Raw genomic sequence first — 15,609 nt, forward strand, 5'->3', positions numbered from 1 at the left:
AGAAGACCCATCCATGAAAGATAATGCCTCATGACTAGTAGTCGCATCCACCATGATTTCTGTTATGGGCGGGGGGAAATCATCTTTTGGACATGCTTGGTTGAGATCCCTGAAGTCAATGCAGACTCTGAGTTGTCCATTCTTCTTCCGAATGGGAACTATGTTTGCAATCCAAGTTGGATATGTGACTTCTCGAATGAAACCCGCATTGATTAACTTGTTTACTTCTTCTTCAATGTGCGGGATAAGTTATAGGTGAAATTGGCGTTGGGGCTGCTTCATTGGTCGCGAGCCTTTCTTTGTAAACAAACAATGCACCGTAATTCTTGGGTCAAGGCCAGGCATCTCCTTGTAACTCCATGCAAATACATCCTTGTATTGACTCAGTACTTGGATGTATTCTTCTTCTTCATCTTGTGAGAGTAAGGCACTTACAAAAGTTGGTCGAGGATCCTCTGAAGTGTCGAGGTTGACTTCTTTGAGCTCATCAACAGTGGCTTGGCCGCCATCCTCTAGCTCTGGAGGAGCATCCTTGATTTCACTGTTCGACAAATCAGGCTCAGTTTTCTCACTTATTGTGATGTGGTATGACGTGTATGATGACTCTTCCTTTCTTTCCTCATTGTCATGACCACGTCTCTGAGCTTGGGTGTCGACTTGACCTTCAATTGTTAGCGTTCCTTCGATGTTAACTTCTATGATCATCCTATTCCTTTTCCAAGATGGAACTTTGTAAACTTCATAAGCATGTTGGTTTGATTGTGGTGGTTTGCTTAGCCTTCGAAAGACCGATGTTCACCTTGTGCCTAGAGGTCACTTGAACACAAATTTTTCGAGGTCTGATATTTGGTCCTCTGATGTGTCCAAACACTATTTCTTGAGGCTTTGGTGATTAGGGCCCTTTCGTCCCATTGATCGCTTGATTTTATGTGAGATCAGGATCTCTAATGTGATCAAACATCAAATAGTGAAATGATGCCGCAGAGGAGTTTTCTTCTTCGTTGGTCACCTGAATCGTGATGACGCATGTGTTCACCGATTGCCTATTACTCCTTAATGATGCAAACGAGAGGCTTTTGTTGATAACCAAAACCTGTCCGAGTCTTAGGAGATTGAGTGAAAATGTCATCGATGCACTTTGTTGCCAGCGGGCTTACCTATTTTGGGTTCTTGAAATCATATCCAACCTTGGCTAAAAGTTTGTAGGCACTAGGGTCAAACCCTTCATTGGTTCTCTTATTCAGAAGTGCACCATGTTCGATTGCCCCATTTTTTGGCTAGACAAATCCCTTTAATGGTTTGGTGGTCACCACTGGATCTATCTTTGGCAGTGGCAAGGATAGTGCATCCCTCAAAACGTGAATGTCTTCGAGGTTTATACTACCACATCTTTCCTTTGGTCAGGGATCAATATGGCAAAAATAGGATTCCTCCTTGTTGCATAGCTCATCTTTCTTTGATTTGCTTCCTACTGTCGGAACCTCTAATGCGATGACCTCCCAGTTGCTCATGTCTTTGTAGAATACTGCGTCGGCTAGGTGGTCCTGTGCTTCGGCGAATGGTTTCAAGTTGGCGTTGACTTTTTGGATGCCATTCTTATAGTACTTGAAACATTAATATAGACTTGACAGAATGATCCCATTTCCAAGGATCCAAGGGCGTACTAACAACATCTTGTATGTTGTTTGAGCGTCGATCACATGGAATAAAGTGCTAGATGTGAGTTCGCCGATGGTAAGGTCTAGGCGGACTATGCTAATCGCCCTTTGGCCCCCTTGATTGAAGCCTTGAATCATCAATCGAATTTTGGAGAGTTCATCTATGTTGATGTCAAGTTCTTTCATGGTGGTCCTTGGGATGATATTGACTGCGGATTCGTCATCAATGAGGATGCAGTTTATCCTCTGTTCTTTGGCATACCTTGAGACATACAAGGGCCGGTTGTGGGGCTTTGATCCCAAAAAAAGATCTTCATCTAAAAATGCAATCGTTGAGTAACATGCCGCACAGACTTGTTGTGCCTGATTGTTGTGTACTGTCGCATCATCGTGGGTCAAAAGCCTTGCCAACTCATGAAGAGTCAAGATGGCATGATTTTGCACCACTTTATAGGATTGCATTAAGGAATGCCATTGGGAGTTGGTGAGGAGATCTTGGAAAGTTTTTGATACCTCATCTTTCACTGAGTGACCTTTGTCATGTTGTCGACACTTAGGCTCCTCCTCGGCGACGCTTATGGACATCATATGGATTAAAGTGCATAAATTAAATGAGATAAGGAGAGTGCGACACATAATATTTGTTATTGAGGTTCGGCCAAAGCAGCCTCTGTCCCCACCTTGGGCATACCCCCTAAGGATTACACTAACCCTGCTCACTTAAACGGATGAAGTAGAAATCATTTACATCCTCTCCTTACGAGGCGAGAAAAACCTTAGTTCAATTTTTGGGCTGAACCAAATCGGTCTCACTTACGAGGCTGAGACTCCCCAGTTCAATTAACAGCCTGAACCCAACCGGTCACTTATAGGGCTGAGACTCCCCAGTTCAATTTTGGGCTAAACCCAACTAGTACATTTAAAAATGTTTTTGCACATGAACATGCTTTTGAAAAAATAAGCACAGATGTACATATTAAGCTCAATAAGACATGCACACTCTAATATGATATGAAATTAATGCTTAGTAGGGGAAGGGTGTGTTTCTCAAAATGATATTTTCAATCTTTCAAAAGATGTATATGAAAAACACTTAAAGATTTAAACTCTATAAAACATTTTCTCCAAAAATATTTATCAACCAAATAAACGTGAGAAATTTAAAGATTTACTCTCAAAATTATTTTCTAACAATGTGAGTTTAAGTGAGAGTAAATGCACTTTGATAAAATGAAAGCCCAATCAAAATGAATACACTCTTTCAAATGATTTTCAAAAAATAACAAAGAGTGTTGGGAAAATATAAGATTTCCCCATAAAATATTTTTTCAATAAAAACATGTTTTGGGGGAACTTTGATTAGGATAAAATTAGAGAGAAAATTTGGCTAATCAAAGTTGCTAATTTGACAAATGAATGGGTATATATAGTTTTTACAAAAAATATTACCATTGGGACACACTAGGTATTATTAAAAATGTTTAATCAATTTTAACCCCAATTACCCTTAGCTACCTGCGGTAAAATTTGGCCAACTTGAGGATTTCGGGTGCCTAACCCTTGAGTTCGGTCACCTGAATAGACACATGAAGAAAAGTGAATTTTTCATGCTCGAGTGCCCGAGGACAGGTTTGAGTGGTTGAACTAGGCGATTTTCCAACCTGCTCGAGGTTCGGTCACCTGATCAGAAGTTTGGTCTGCTAAACTTCAACATTCGGTCGCTCGAGGTGAATTTAAATGTCAAGTTAGGGCGCTCGGGGCAGGTGAAAAAGTCAGCATTAAAAGTTTGGTCGACCGAGAACACTCAGTTCATTTTGGTTCGGTCGCTCGAAGATAGGTCAACAATTTGACTTTCCACTCGTTAGATCAACCGAGGCACCTTCAACACCAAGATTCGGTCGCCCGAAGCTCTATCATTTTAGGTTCTAAGTCCTATTTTTAAATATACATTTCCTCTGATTGCATTTATGATAGTGGGGACTTATCCTAAGTGCCTGTGAAAGGACCTAGGGTCTTTATAAGGTCATTTTGAGCTAACCCAAAAATTCCAGTGTCGGTCAATCGAACGTGATCCCTAAGGTCATTCTACAGCCATCTAAGCATACAATCCATATCATGCAGATGCATGCATTATTACAAACCAAAATATAAAAACCTAAATGCATATACAAATAAAATCAAAATGTCTTCTTGTTGATCTTCTTTGCTCTTTAATCTTCATGGAAAACCCCTGATCATATGAGCTTTATGTGTCTTTGGCTTCCATTCTCATTCCCCTTATGTGTTTGTTGAATTATAACCTGTTCAATCACTAGATGCACACATAAGTAATCTGCGGTTTGTCATTATCAAAACTAGGGATCAGACTTAAAAAGCCAATAATCTTTCCATTTTTTATGATGACAAACGCATCAAAGAAAAATGGGTATAACCTGAAAAGGCTCCCTCTGAGAATATGTATAACGTAAAAATAAACATAAAAACTCAAGCATATTCATGAAAGAAGACACAACAAAGATCATGCATTTAAATTTTTGCATTAAAGCACACGCTCAGACAATTGTCCCTATGATTTGCCCCTAACGATTTCCCTTTATGGTCATAAACATTTTTCTCATAAAAATTCTCCCCTTTTTCACATCAGCAAAAGGGTTAACCTAAGTAGAAAAAATTTTGAGTATTTAAAACAAACTTAGCAAAGAGAACTCCCCCTTTGTGAAAAACTATCCCATTTTTAGTATATATTACAGGCATAAAATTTTATAACAGATTTAAAGATATAGCAATGAAGCACACAAAAATATTATAATTGGTCATTTAAAAGATTAAAAGGCACATGACAAACAAGATCAGACTAGGATTGTCCACAAACCATGACAATTTAAACATATCATAAGACTCGTGAAATCCATATCATGTAGATGCATGCAGTATTACAAACCAAAATATAAAAACCTAAATACATAGACAAATAAAAGCAAAATGTCTTCTTTTTTATCTTCTTTGCTCTTTAATTTTCATGGAAAACCCCTGATCATATGAGCTTTATGCGTCTTTGGCTTCCATCCTTAGTCCCCTTATGTGTATATTGAATTATAACCAGTTCAATCACTAGATACACACATAACTAACTTGTAGTTTGTCAATATCAAAACCAGGGATCAGACTCAAATAGCCAACAATATGAATCTGGTAGACTTTGGAGTAGAAGCTCTGCTCCTTTCGGTTGGCTCAATCTTATGGCCTAATGTTGTCATTTGGGAGAACAAAGTATTAAGGTTATTGATGTGATCTGTAACCAATGTGGATTCACTCATTTGAAGAGTGTAGAGTTGCCTCTTTAAAAAGATTTTATAGTGAAGTGACTTAATCTCATAGAGTTTTGTCAGCGCATCCCAAATTTCTTTTATAGACTTCTTCTCTGCAATACTTGATAACACCGAATCTTCCAATGCTAGATAAAAATTGGCCACAGCATTGTCATCCATCTCATTCCATTTTTCATTAGTTATCCTTGTTGGTCTCAATTTTGATAAGCAATTTTCCTTTCTCAGGACTGCCTTCATCTTCAATTTCCAAAGGGAGAAATAACCCCTATTGAACTTCTCAATTTTGTACTTTGCTGCCATTATAGTAGATAAGATCTGCTCATCCACTAAATCGGCTTCCACTTTTTTCACCGTGATCAATACCGTATACGTGAACAGTATCGTAAATGAATGGAACAATATACTTGAACAAATCTCGTATATGTTCACAATACTATAAAAGTATCCGGTGACACGTGTGAATAGTAATCATGAATAGTAAACCCAACCCAAAGGCTGTAACCTAAGCCTTGATACCACTGTTAGAAAATTAAATTGGTAGGAACAGTATTGTACAACTAAGATAAGGAATGAGAAAATGGGAATTGACACCAAGATTTACGTGAAAAGCCGCCAAAATAATTGAGGAAAAAACCATGGGTAAGGCTAGAAGGAATCCACTATAAAAATGGGATGATACAACTTCTCGCTAATTACAAGAAGAGAACAATGATACCTCTTTTTTGAATTAGGAGTATACAAATCTCTCTTATTACAATGGGAGAAGCTACAACAAATAGAGATGCTTCGGGTTATATTTTTTGAACAACAAGCATGCCCTTTAAATAGGCATTTGGGCATACTCAAAATAATTTCATGCGGGTTTCTCATCTACACATAAGTTGGCGTCGACTGTAAATGGGCATGGGCACAGGCTTCACATGATGGAATGGGATGTCTGCAATTTGACATAAGATTAGCAGCTTGCAGTTCTTGGGTTGCACAAGCACAACATGTGAGCAGCATGGGTTGCCTTGGGAAAGACATGGACATGGCATGCATATGGGCTACATGTGAGTAGCATGGGCAGCACACTACCCCACCCCTTGCTGTAGCCTCCTCCAATAAAGAATGGTTTTATATTTCACATTAGTAGGCTGGTTTTATATTTCACATTAGTAGGCTCACCAAGGCTTGGGTCCTTAACTACCAAAGATAAAATTTATAACCTAACTATCTCCAAGTTCAGTAGAACAATGAGTAAATCGTGTGTAGCAAGAAAGGGTAATCATAACTCTAGACTATAGCAAGAAAGGGTAATCATAAGATAAATGAGAGCAAAACAAAGGTAAATGGGGGCCTAAAATAGTGCATTTTAAGGACACATCACAACCCCTAACTTACACTTTGCTGGTCCTTGAGCAAAGCAAAACTAAGAAAAGTATATAAAAGCTAACAAAAATCCTATTTACCTCCTATTTCGTGGGAAATACGATTGCATTTACCATATGCAACAAGGCTTTAAACCCCTAAGTGACTCTAGTGGACGAGTTATAGTCTTGTGAGGTTTTCCAAGGCGGTACCCACAAACACCAATATCAGTGAACATTAAATAAGATCAACATGTAACATAATCATGTCATTTCACATACAAGAATATAACCTAATTACAAGAAGGCTCCTTTAAACATAATTTCATTATACAAACAACTCTGAAGCAAGTCACTCATACAAGTCTCAACAGTGTGTAGCCATCAAGAAAATCATAAATCATAGAGAATCAACCAGAAATTACAATTCAAAATTAATATCAACATATAAATTCAAATATAAACAGGCATAGTCACAAGGCATGTGTAAAGTGAATGATTCATCACACTCGGGTTACCCTCGGACACCTACAGAATGGTCGTCTTGACTCAGCCTCACCGGTATATTTTTAAAAACACTCAAGAAGATGGGTTCACTCTCATATATGAGGAAAAACATGCATGATCAAACATCTCACATACGCCGAAGAACTAACGCTAAAAATGGAGTGAACTAGTCTCAGAAGAATGAGATTCAACTTATTAACGAGGTGTCGAGTCCTTCACCCTAGCGCCTTCTCACCTACTCGCCACATCTAATCAAGACCGCCCTAGAATGATAATTCACAAACCAGGCATGAATACATCATATGCACCAGAGCACCCAAAGAAGCTTCATACATGTAGGGATATGGTGTGTTGTGTCCCTAGCTTGACCCCTTTGTATTTAAAGCAAGTATTCTATGCATATTTTTTTTTTCCTTTGCTCATTTTTTTTCTTTATACATTTTTCTTCTATGGTCAGCTAGGACAATCATCACAACTTTTGTCATCTTCATGCTATCGAGAGGAAACTGAGCTCGAAAAGGGGTCCATGAATTAATTTTTTCTTTAGTGATGGCTTAACTTTCATGTCTTGAGTAGGCTACAAGACCTAGGTTTATATCTCTCAACTAGAAATATCCTGTAGGCTAGAAAATGCAAATACCAAGACTGGCATGCAAAGAATATCCAAAAAAAAGGAAAGTTAAGTTCCGTGAACTCAGAGTTCATGTAAATGACTCACAAAAAAAAAAATGAAAGGCTCAACAAAACCTCATAAGATGTTGAAAACTAAGGTGTAGTCCTAAGAGTGGGGTGAATTGGGTTAGTAAAAATTTTCTTTTAATTATTTAATCAATCCAAAAACCAATACCTAACACACCACAAGTAAACAAAACTTAAACAATCAACCAACCACTCAATAGCTAAAGTAATCAATCACAAAATACCCAATTAAGATATAGTATGTAGCTTTTTGTTAGCCCTGTGTATATGATTGTTTCAAGCCCTGTATTGAATGAAATTGTTTGTACTCTCTTAATTAAGATTTTCGCAAACAATTAAACAACATACTCCCTTTTGGGTTTCCATAAAAATTTAATCAAAACGTACTTTCTTATATTAAGAGTCTTCCTTTAATCTCAGTTTTTGATTTCAGCTACTTGCACTTTTCATACACACAACACAATGTATATAGATGCTAAAAATAAAGAAAAGGGAAAGAGAGACACCGATATTTTTATGAGGTTCGGCTCATCCCCAACCTACGTCCTCGCCTTAGGCCAATACCACCTAAGGATTCCGCTAGAGCACTCCTTTCTAGGCGAAGCTAACCGTTATAAGTGATACCCCACATTTAGTCACTCCTTCAATAGGCTAGAGCAACACCTCTCCAAACGATACCCCACGCTTGGTCCAATGATCCAAACAACCTTGAACCATCAAAGAGCTACAAAATAAGAACAAGAATTGGTGTACAAAGACACTCTCACAACAGAGCTAATTAGTACAAGTTAGAGCACTAATATACTTCAAATAAAATATCAAATAGACAATATGAAGCTCAAGAATGAATATCACTAGAGGTTCTTTCTTAGGATTTGAGAAAACTCGGTAGCAAATTAAGAACCGCAGGCTTCTGATCAGTAGAAAATTGGTAGTATTCTTCAGCAAGAATTTGAGTAAGAGTGAGCCTTTGAAGATTAAAAGCAAAGAGAGCTTGATTGTTAATTTTTTTAATTCTTGGTGTTTTAATTCTTTGGGTTTAGGGAGTATTTATAGAGTTTTAGAATGATATTTCTTGTTTCCCGCATTACTTGGAGTGTCCCCCAAGTTTTTACAACATTTAGATTTGAAAAACTTATTTTTGGAATTTTCCTGTTGGTGTTCAAAATTTAAAAACTTTACAAGTCAGTCGATGGGGTCACTCGACTAGGCTTGTTCTATATGGGGTTAGTCGACTAAGTCCATTCCGTCTGTCCAAGAATTAAATGAATTAATTGTCAGTCAACTGGGAATTCTAGTCAGACGGCTGGACAGTCAATTTTTCCCAACTTTCATTTTTTCAAAACTTTGAACCCTTTATTTTTTAAAAAATTAAAATATGACTTTAAAAATCATTTTCCGAGATTTTTCAAAATTTGGTCTCTAAGTCTATATCATATCCTAAAGAGCTTCATATATCTATATTAATATTGAATGAAGTACTTTCGTATGACTTCTTAACCATAGACACATTAAGCACTAAGTCTTCATGCTTTTTTTCATCTCTTGAGGTCCATCTTGAATTCATGTCCCGATAAGCTTTAAACTTTAGAAATGTCCAGCGTTGAAACCAATCTTCAATATCCATTGCTTTCTAATGCTTCAATATCCAATAAGCTTTCATTTGATTGATTTTAATTATTAGCTTTCTCCCTTGATAAGGCTTGTGAGCATTTTGCATATTCAATCCTGAAACATTGTAACTTTAACCAATACATGTTAAATTTCCTTGATTTGTTATCATAAAAATAAGATTTGTAAGCCTTGTTAGGTCAACAAGTGTCATAGTCACCACGGTTGTTCTCTCAGTGCTCTCAAGGAACCCTAAGTGAAACAAATCATACGAAAGTGCGTCCTAGAATGCAAGAACTTATACAACAGTATTAAAATGAATGAACTATTAGTCAACCCTCATGGAGTGGCAAAACAAGACAATTGGCTATATCATGTGAAACTATGCACAAGCAACTCACTACATTGTTAGTGAGCATAATAAAGTCATCTAATTGATACAACCTAAGCATGTAACATACATGCTATATAGAAGTATGTAAAGGGCCTCAAAATGTTATCATGGCATAAAATAGACAATGTTCTTTGATATTTTTTTTTTTTTTTAAATTGTGTCAGTTTTGTGCTCAACATGTACCGTGTAGTGCTTTCCTAACCCCTACCCCCAACATAAAACCTCATTGTCCCTACTGAAGTATAGAAAGAAAGAACCTGGAAAGCATGGGAAGGAGGCACTATACGGTGCTATAAAAACAACTAGTGTACCTGCAATAGTGAGCATCCATAAAGAAAAGCAATGGTACAATGAAGCACAAAATACAAGTAGAAACAAAACACCATGTATTCATTAATTCCAAAGGCAGTACAACAGAAGATAGAAACATCAGCAATAGCCCCTAAAGCATGGTGATACAAAAGAAAAGAAAACACAAAGAAATGAGAAAATAATAATGTGTGCATAAGCATAGTACATATTGAAAAGAGAAAGCACATCAAAGGATCCCAACAGCCAGCCCTAATCCTCCTCAATCGACCCACTGGATCATAGTCAGAATCACAGCCCCCCCCCCCCAAAAAACACCAGAAGCATCGGATGGAGTGCCCTCATGAGACTGGCGAGTGCATCAAATCGCGGGCTCGAAGCAGCCTCCTCCTCGTCAGAAAAACTGCCAAACACAACTAGCAATTCAGGTAAAGCCATAACGGGAGGAGGCATACGAGTAGCTGAGGGCTGTGTCAATGCATGTGCAGGCATTGGTGGGTATGAAATAGGAGCCACTGATGGAGTAGAAGGAGTGGGTGTGCGCGGTGAAATAGATGGTGGAGCAGCGACATGTGGTGGAACAAGAAGTGGTGTAGAAGAGGTGACTACCCTACTAGCAGCCATAACGCCAGTAAAGTTTGCCTCCATGTGTCATAGAATAGAAAGAATAGGGTTGGGTGGTGTGACCATCTGAAGAGGGGCTAAGGCCCATAGGACATCCACTGGAAGAATGAGGGTTGTCATTATGGAAGGAACTAGTGGGGTAGGCTCCACCTCTAGAGGCTCTTTAGTTGTAACCAGAGATGTCGAAGTATCAACTGGTGCTAAAGGGAGTGGCATGTTCATGGGTACGGGTGGACTCACAGGGGAATGGGCCGTGCTTGTGGCAACAGTGTTTGGTGGTGGCATCGCCTTAGGCTAAAGTGCGAGCTCATCTTCGCCGCTCGTCTCAATATCAATAATCACCGTCTGGCTAGCCGGCGAAGTACTATAGGGCGTAAGGGACTGATGATCGGGCTATGAAGGAGGAGCAAAGGAAGAAGAGGCCTCCTATGTAGCTACGGGAGATGGAGGGGTAGGAGGAGCTGAAGGACCAGGTGTCGAGGTTGGAGCAATGAATCCCACAAAGCTGAATAATGCTAACACACTCGGCAAGCATGTGCCAAGGGCTGTAAAAATCACCCCGAAGCCCTGCCTGATTGCCATCCTAGTCTCAGCCAACTCTTGGTGCATCTGGAATCCAAATGTCATAAACTCTTGGCGCAGCTAGCTTAGCTCATCCCCTGCCTAAGGCATAGTGCGGGATGCTGGTGCAGGAGGTGCCATCGCTGGAGGAACAAGATCTAAAGGTGTCACCGATGAAGTAGAGGGCTCAACTGTCATCCTCCTCTTCTTCTTCAGTGCTTTGCAAGTCAGTGGCACCGACGGGGGTGCAGGTTCATCCTCAAGGCGATGATAGAAATCTTGGATAAAGAACCGGCGCATCTTCAACTGTGCTATGGCCACCAAATTAAGGCTCTGGCGCCATGTATACTCGGTAGGGACCTCACCAATAAACATGTGCACATCTAGATTACCTATATTGACCTTCATGCATATTAGAATTTCCATAACAAGTTGGGCGTACGGAATGAGGGGCCTCTTAGCTCCTTAACAATTTGACCACGCCCTGGATTTGGTGTAGGCTTCCTTAGCCTTAGGTGCTTCACGTTCCTTGTATGGAACATGATCATCTCATCCATAATAAGCTGAGGGATGTCCACCTTCATATTATGGTGCATGGAATATAGGACCTAGAGATGAATGTCACGCCTCCCCGAGTGATGACCCGATACGCAGATGTTGCGTTAAAGAACGAGGTCCAAAAGGAGTAGGTAATCAGGTACCTTGCTCCGTGACGTGCACATGACGCATTGCATGTTCACACCATCATGGTAAAGGCCATGGAACATCATGGTGATGTTATGGTGGACATATGAAGAGTTGAGGGCCTCCCACGATGTATCGTCGGCCTCCTCATGAGACCACACCTTATCGATCAAAGCTCATGTCAGATCGAACTCAGTGCCCTGAACCCTCATGGACTAGACACCCATCTAAGGATCATGGTGTAGGTGTTGGTAGAACACCCAGACCAGGGCTGGATAATAGGTGGTGGTGGGCAGGGTCAAGTAATGATCCATCTTTCCCCTCTTAAGAACCTCGACACAACATCTCCTCCTGGCATGGGCATGAGTCTCATCCAACTAAAATTGGTACATAGGTTGGAAGTCATAGTCATCGAGGGTTATCCTCGATGCCCTTGGCCCCTTGGAAGACTAAACCTGCGCACTATGGGCCGCTCAACCCCTCGACATTGCTAGTGCAGGTGGCATTTGCTTAGACCCAGATGACAACTCGTCTCTTAACTGACCGTGGACCCTCTTCTGCTTGGCTGCAGATCGTGAGGATTGGGGTTGCTTAAAACCAGCCCGAGACTTTGAACGGCGAGGCATTTTCCAAAGGATGATGGATGGATGTGGTCGAGAATGTGGAGATATATACAAGTGGATTAAGAGATTTAAGATGGGATAGAGGAAGGGACACGGACACTATAGGGTGAAGTGAAGAGCCACGGTCACAGGGGAAGAGCAATGGCCGAAACCCTAGGTGCGAAAAGATGAAGTGTAGCTTAAAGAAGAGGTCACTGGAGCTAGGGCAAGTCGTCAGAGGGGTAACTAGAGCTTAGGGAAGGTGGAAGAAGCTCCGGTGACTAGGTCGGAGAGGGGTGCGATGAAGGAGGTTCAAAAAAGCAAAGAAAAGTGAGGCTCAAGCTTTGTAGGAGAAAAGGGTTTAAACGATTTTTTAACAGTATCGACTAGGTAGCGCCAAAGTCAGTTCTAGTCATGCCCATTGTCGAATCTCTAAGGACTTTGGAAGTTCAAAAGATTCTGAGGCTCGACTAGGTCGTACCAAGGGTAGTGCTAATCACACCCCTAGTCGAACCTCTTAGTACTTTGGAAGCTCAATAGAGTCAAGGACTTAACCATGTCACGCCAGCCACAGGGCTAGTCGCGTCGTGGTTGAACTTCTCAGGACTTTGGAAGTTGGGAAGACCTCAAGACTTCAACCAAGTCGCACCCATGCATGTTGGTCGTGCCCTGGTTACACCCCCAACTAACCTACAACGTATTCTAAAGATCTTAAACTCTACCTACTCTACACTATACAACTTATTGACTTAAAGAAGAAAGAAGAAGGAGAAATACATTTGGGTTGCCTCCCAAAAGCGCCAAGTTTATCGTCTTCAACCATATGCAATGAATGCTCATTTTGAACTCACCCAAGTTCGAAAATAGGAGTTTATTCCACCATTTCCTCATTAAAACCACTTCAAACTTACCCAAAGCCTTCCCTCCCAGCTGGAGACCGAGTCATGAATGGCAAGAATCTGCTCATACAGGTCCTCTAAGCTAGATATGGAGGGGCTCTTGGACTGAAGTACATCCTCAAGGGGGTCCCTCTACATAATTGATGGAACCACTTCCTCAACACAATCATTACTCATGTCAACATCCACAACTTGTACGTCTTCGGGTGGATGCTGGGAAGTGGGAAATACATTTAGTTGGAGCTGCATGTTTCCAAAAGACACATCCATGATCTTGTTCCTACATTGAATTCAGGCATTAGCCGTAGCTAACAATGGTTGTCCTAATAGGACAGGGATCAGATCCTTGGTTGGTTCGGATGGTTCCATATCCAAGACAACAAAGTCAACAGGATAATAGAACTCCTCGACTTTGACCAAGACGTCCTCTATCACACCTCGAGGCCTCTTTACTGATTCGTTGGTGAAACTCAAGGTGATTGGGGTAGGCTTCAACTTTCCTAAGTTGAATTTCTTGTAGACCGAGTACCGAAGTAGGTTCATACTCACTCCCAAATCTAAAAGAGCCTTGTCGATGGTGTAATCACTGATTACACACAAGATGGTGGTAGTGTTAGGGTATTTATGTTTTGGAGGAAGGTGACCAAAACGAATTGAGCTCCCATGCTCGGTCAACCTAACTTGTTGGTTTATGTGCACCTTTGACCTGCACTTTTGTGTGTACAAGCCCTTGAGGAACTTGACATATGGAGGCACTTGCTTAATAGCATCTAAGAGAGGAATATTAACCTTTCTTGCCTAAATGTGTCCATGATGGAGTCGGTATTGGTTACCTTCTTAGATTTTGAGGGTGCATGAAGAGCTGCAGTGAATGGCACTTCAGGTACATAATGGGGAAGTGCTCCATCATTGGAGGGGGTAGGTGTCTTAGTATCAGTTACTGGATTAAGAGAAGAAGGATCACATGGTTTATCACCGAGTTCTTCCCTCATCTTCTCCCTACCCTTTTCTTGGTCTAACTTCTCCCCAACCCTTTTGTTTACATCCTTACCACTCCAAAGAATGGTTACAACCTGGGCTTGTTGATTCACTCAAAAAATGAGCAACTCGAAAGCTATCCCAAGTATAGGAGTTTTGTCATGTAATATTTAGCCTAAAGGTCAGATCATCTCCTCAAGGAATGTAGTTTAATCTCAAATTTTACAAAATTCCAATTAGAAAACAAGAAACAAAAGGGCACTAAACACATTTCAGATTCGGGTTTTCTTGTGTGTTTGAGATTTTCTTTAACTAATTAAAATAGCGTGGAATTTAAAATCTAAGTCCTAACACGCACTAAATTAACACTAAGAAATAGAAATCCTATGTTAATAGTCGAACAAGAATTAAAACATGCATGGAACTTCGGAAAGAGATTAAAAACAATAACTTTAATACGTAATTTAAGCACACAATTAAAAAAAAAAAACTCATTCAAACACAAATTCAATAAATACCAAATTTCTAACGCATTCAAGCATTCAAACCCAAACTTAGAACTTTAACAACTAAACAATAACTAAATACGATAACGAAATTCGGATTTTAATTAAATGAGCTTGATTTTAAATAGAACCCAAAAAAGAAATTTAATTTTAAAGAAGACAACTAATTTAAGTCCTAAAGAAGATATTTTTTTTATTTTTGTATTTTTCTCTTTTTTCTTCTTTTAAGAAACAAACTGAACCTTAAGCAAATAAAAATTAACTCAAGCAAAACTTAAATCTAATACTAATATTAATTAAGAGGGGAAGAATTTAAATAACTTCAATAATAACACCCAAAAAAGATTAAAAATTAATACTTTAATTTAAAAGTCTACCAAACAAACAACAAAAAAAAAAAATTAAAAAGAGAGAGAGAGAGAGAGAGAGAGAGAGAGAGTTGGTCGTTTGGAGCAGGAATAGGGTAGCAGCACGAGCAACTTCAGTTGGTGCTCAGGTGAGGGTGGTCCAGCACACAGCAGGGGAGATAGGGGAGCAGCAGTGGAGGAATGGCTTAGGTTCAGCAGCAACAACAGCAGGTCATGGGTGCTCGGGTTCAACAGCAGCAACAGGTCGTGGTTGTCCATGGACAGCAAGGAACAGCAATAACTTGGCATTGGTGGATCTCGGGTTGCTGGGTTGGCAGCAACACAGGAGGAAAGGAGTTTAGAGGGAGAGGAAAGGCAGAGAAGATAGGGAGAAGGAGACACAAAGAAGGGAAACCGAAGGGAAAAGAGAGGGGATGATGCGTAAGGGAGAGTTAGAGAGGCGAGGGTGCTGTGAGGCTGAAGAGAAGAGAGGAGATAGGGAAAGAGAAAGGAGAAAGAGGGAAGGAGAGAAGAGGAGCTGAGGCTGCTTCG

Source organism: Malania oleifera, chromosome 13, assembly GCF_029873635.1.
Source record: "Malania oleifera isolate guangnan ecotype guangnan chromosome 13, ASM2987363v1, whole genome shotgun sequence".
Taxonomy (NCBI): domain Eukaryota; kingdom Viridiplantae; phylum Streptophyta; class Magnoliopsida; order Santalales; family Ximeniaceae; genus Malania; species Malania oleifera.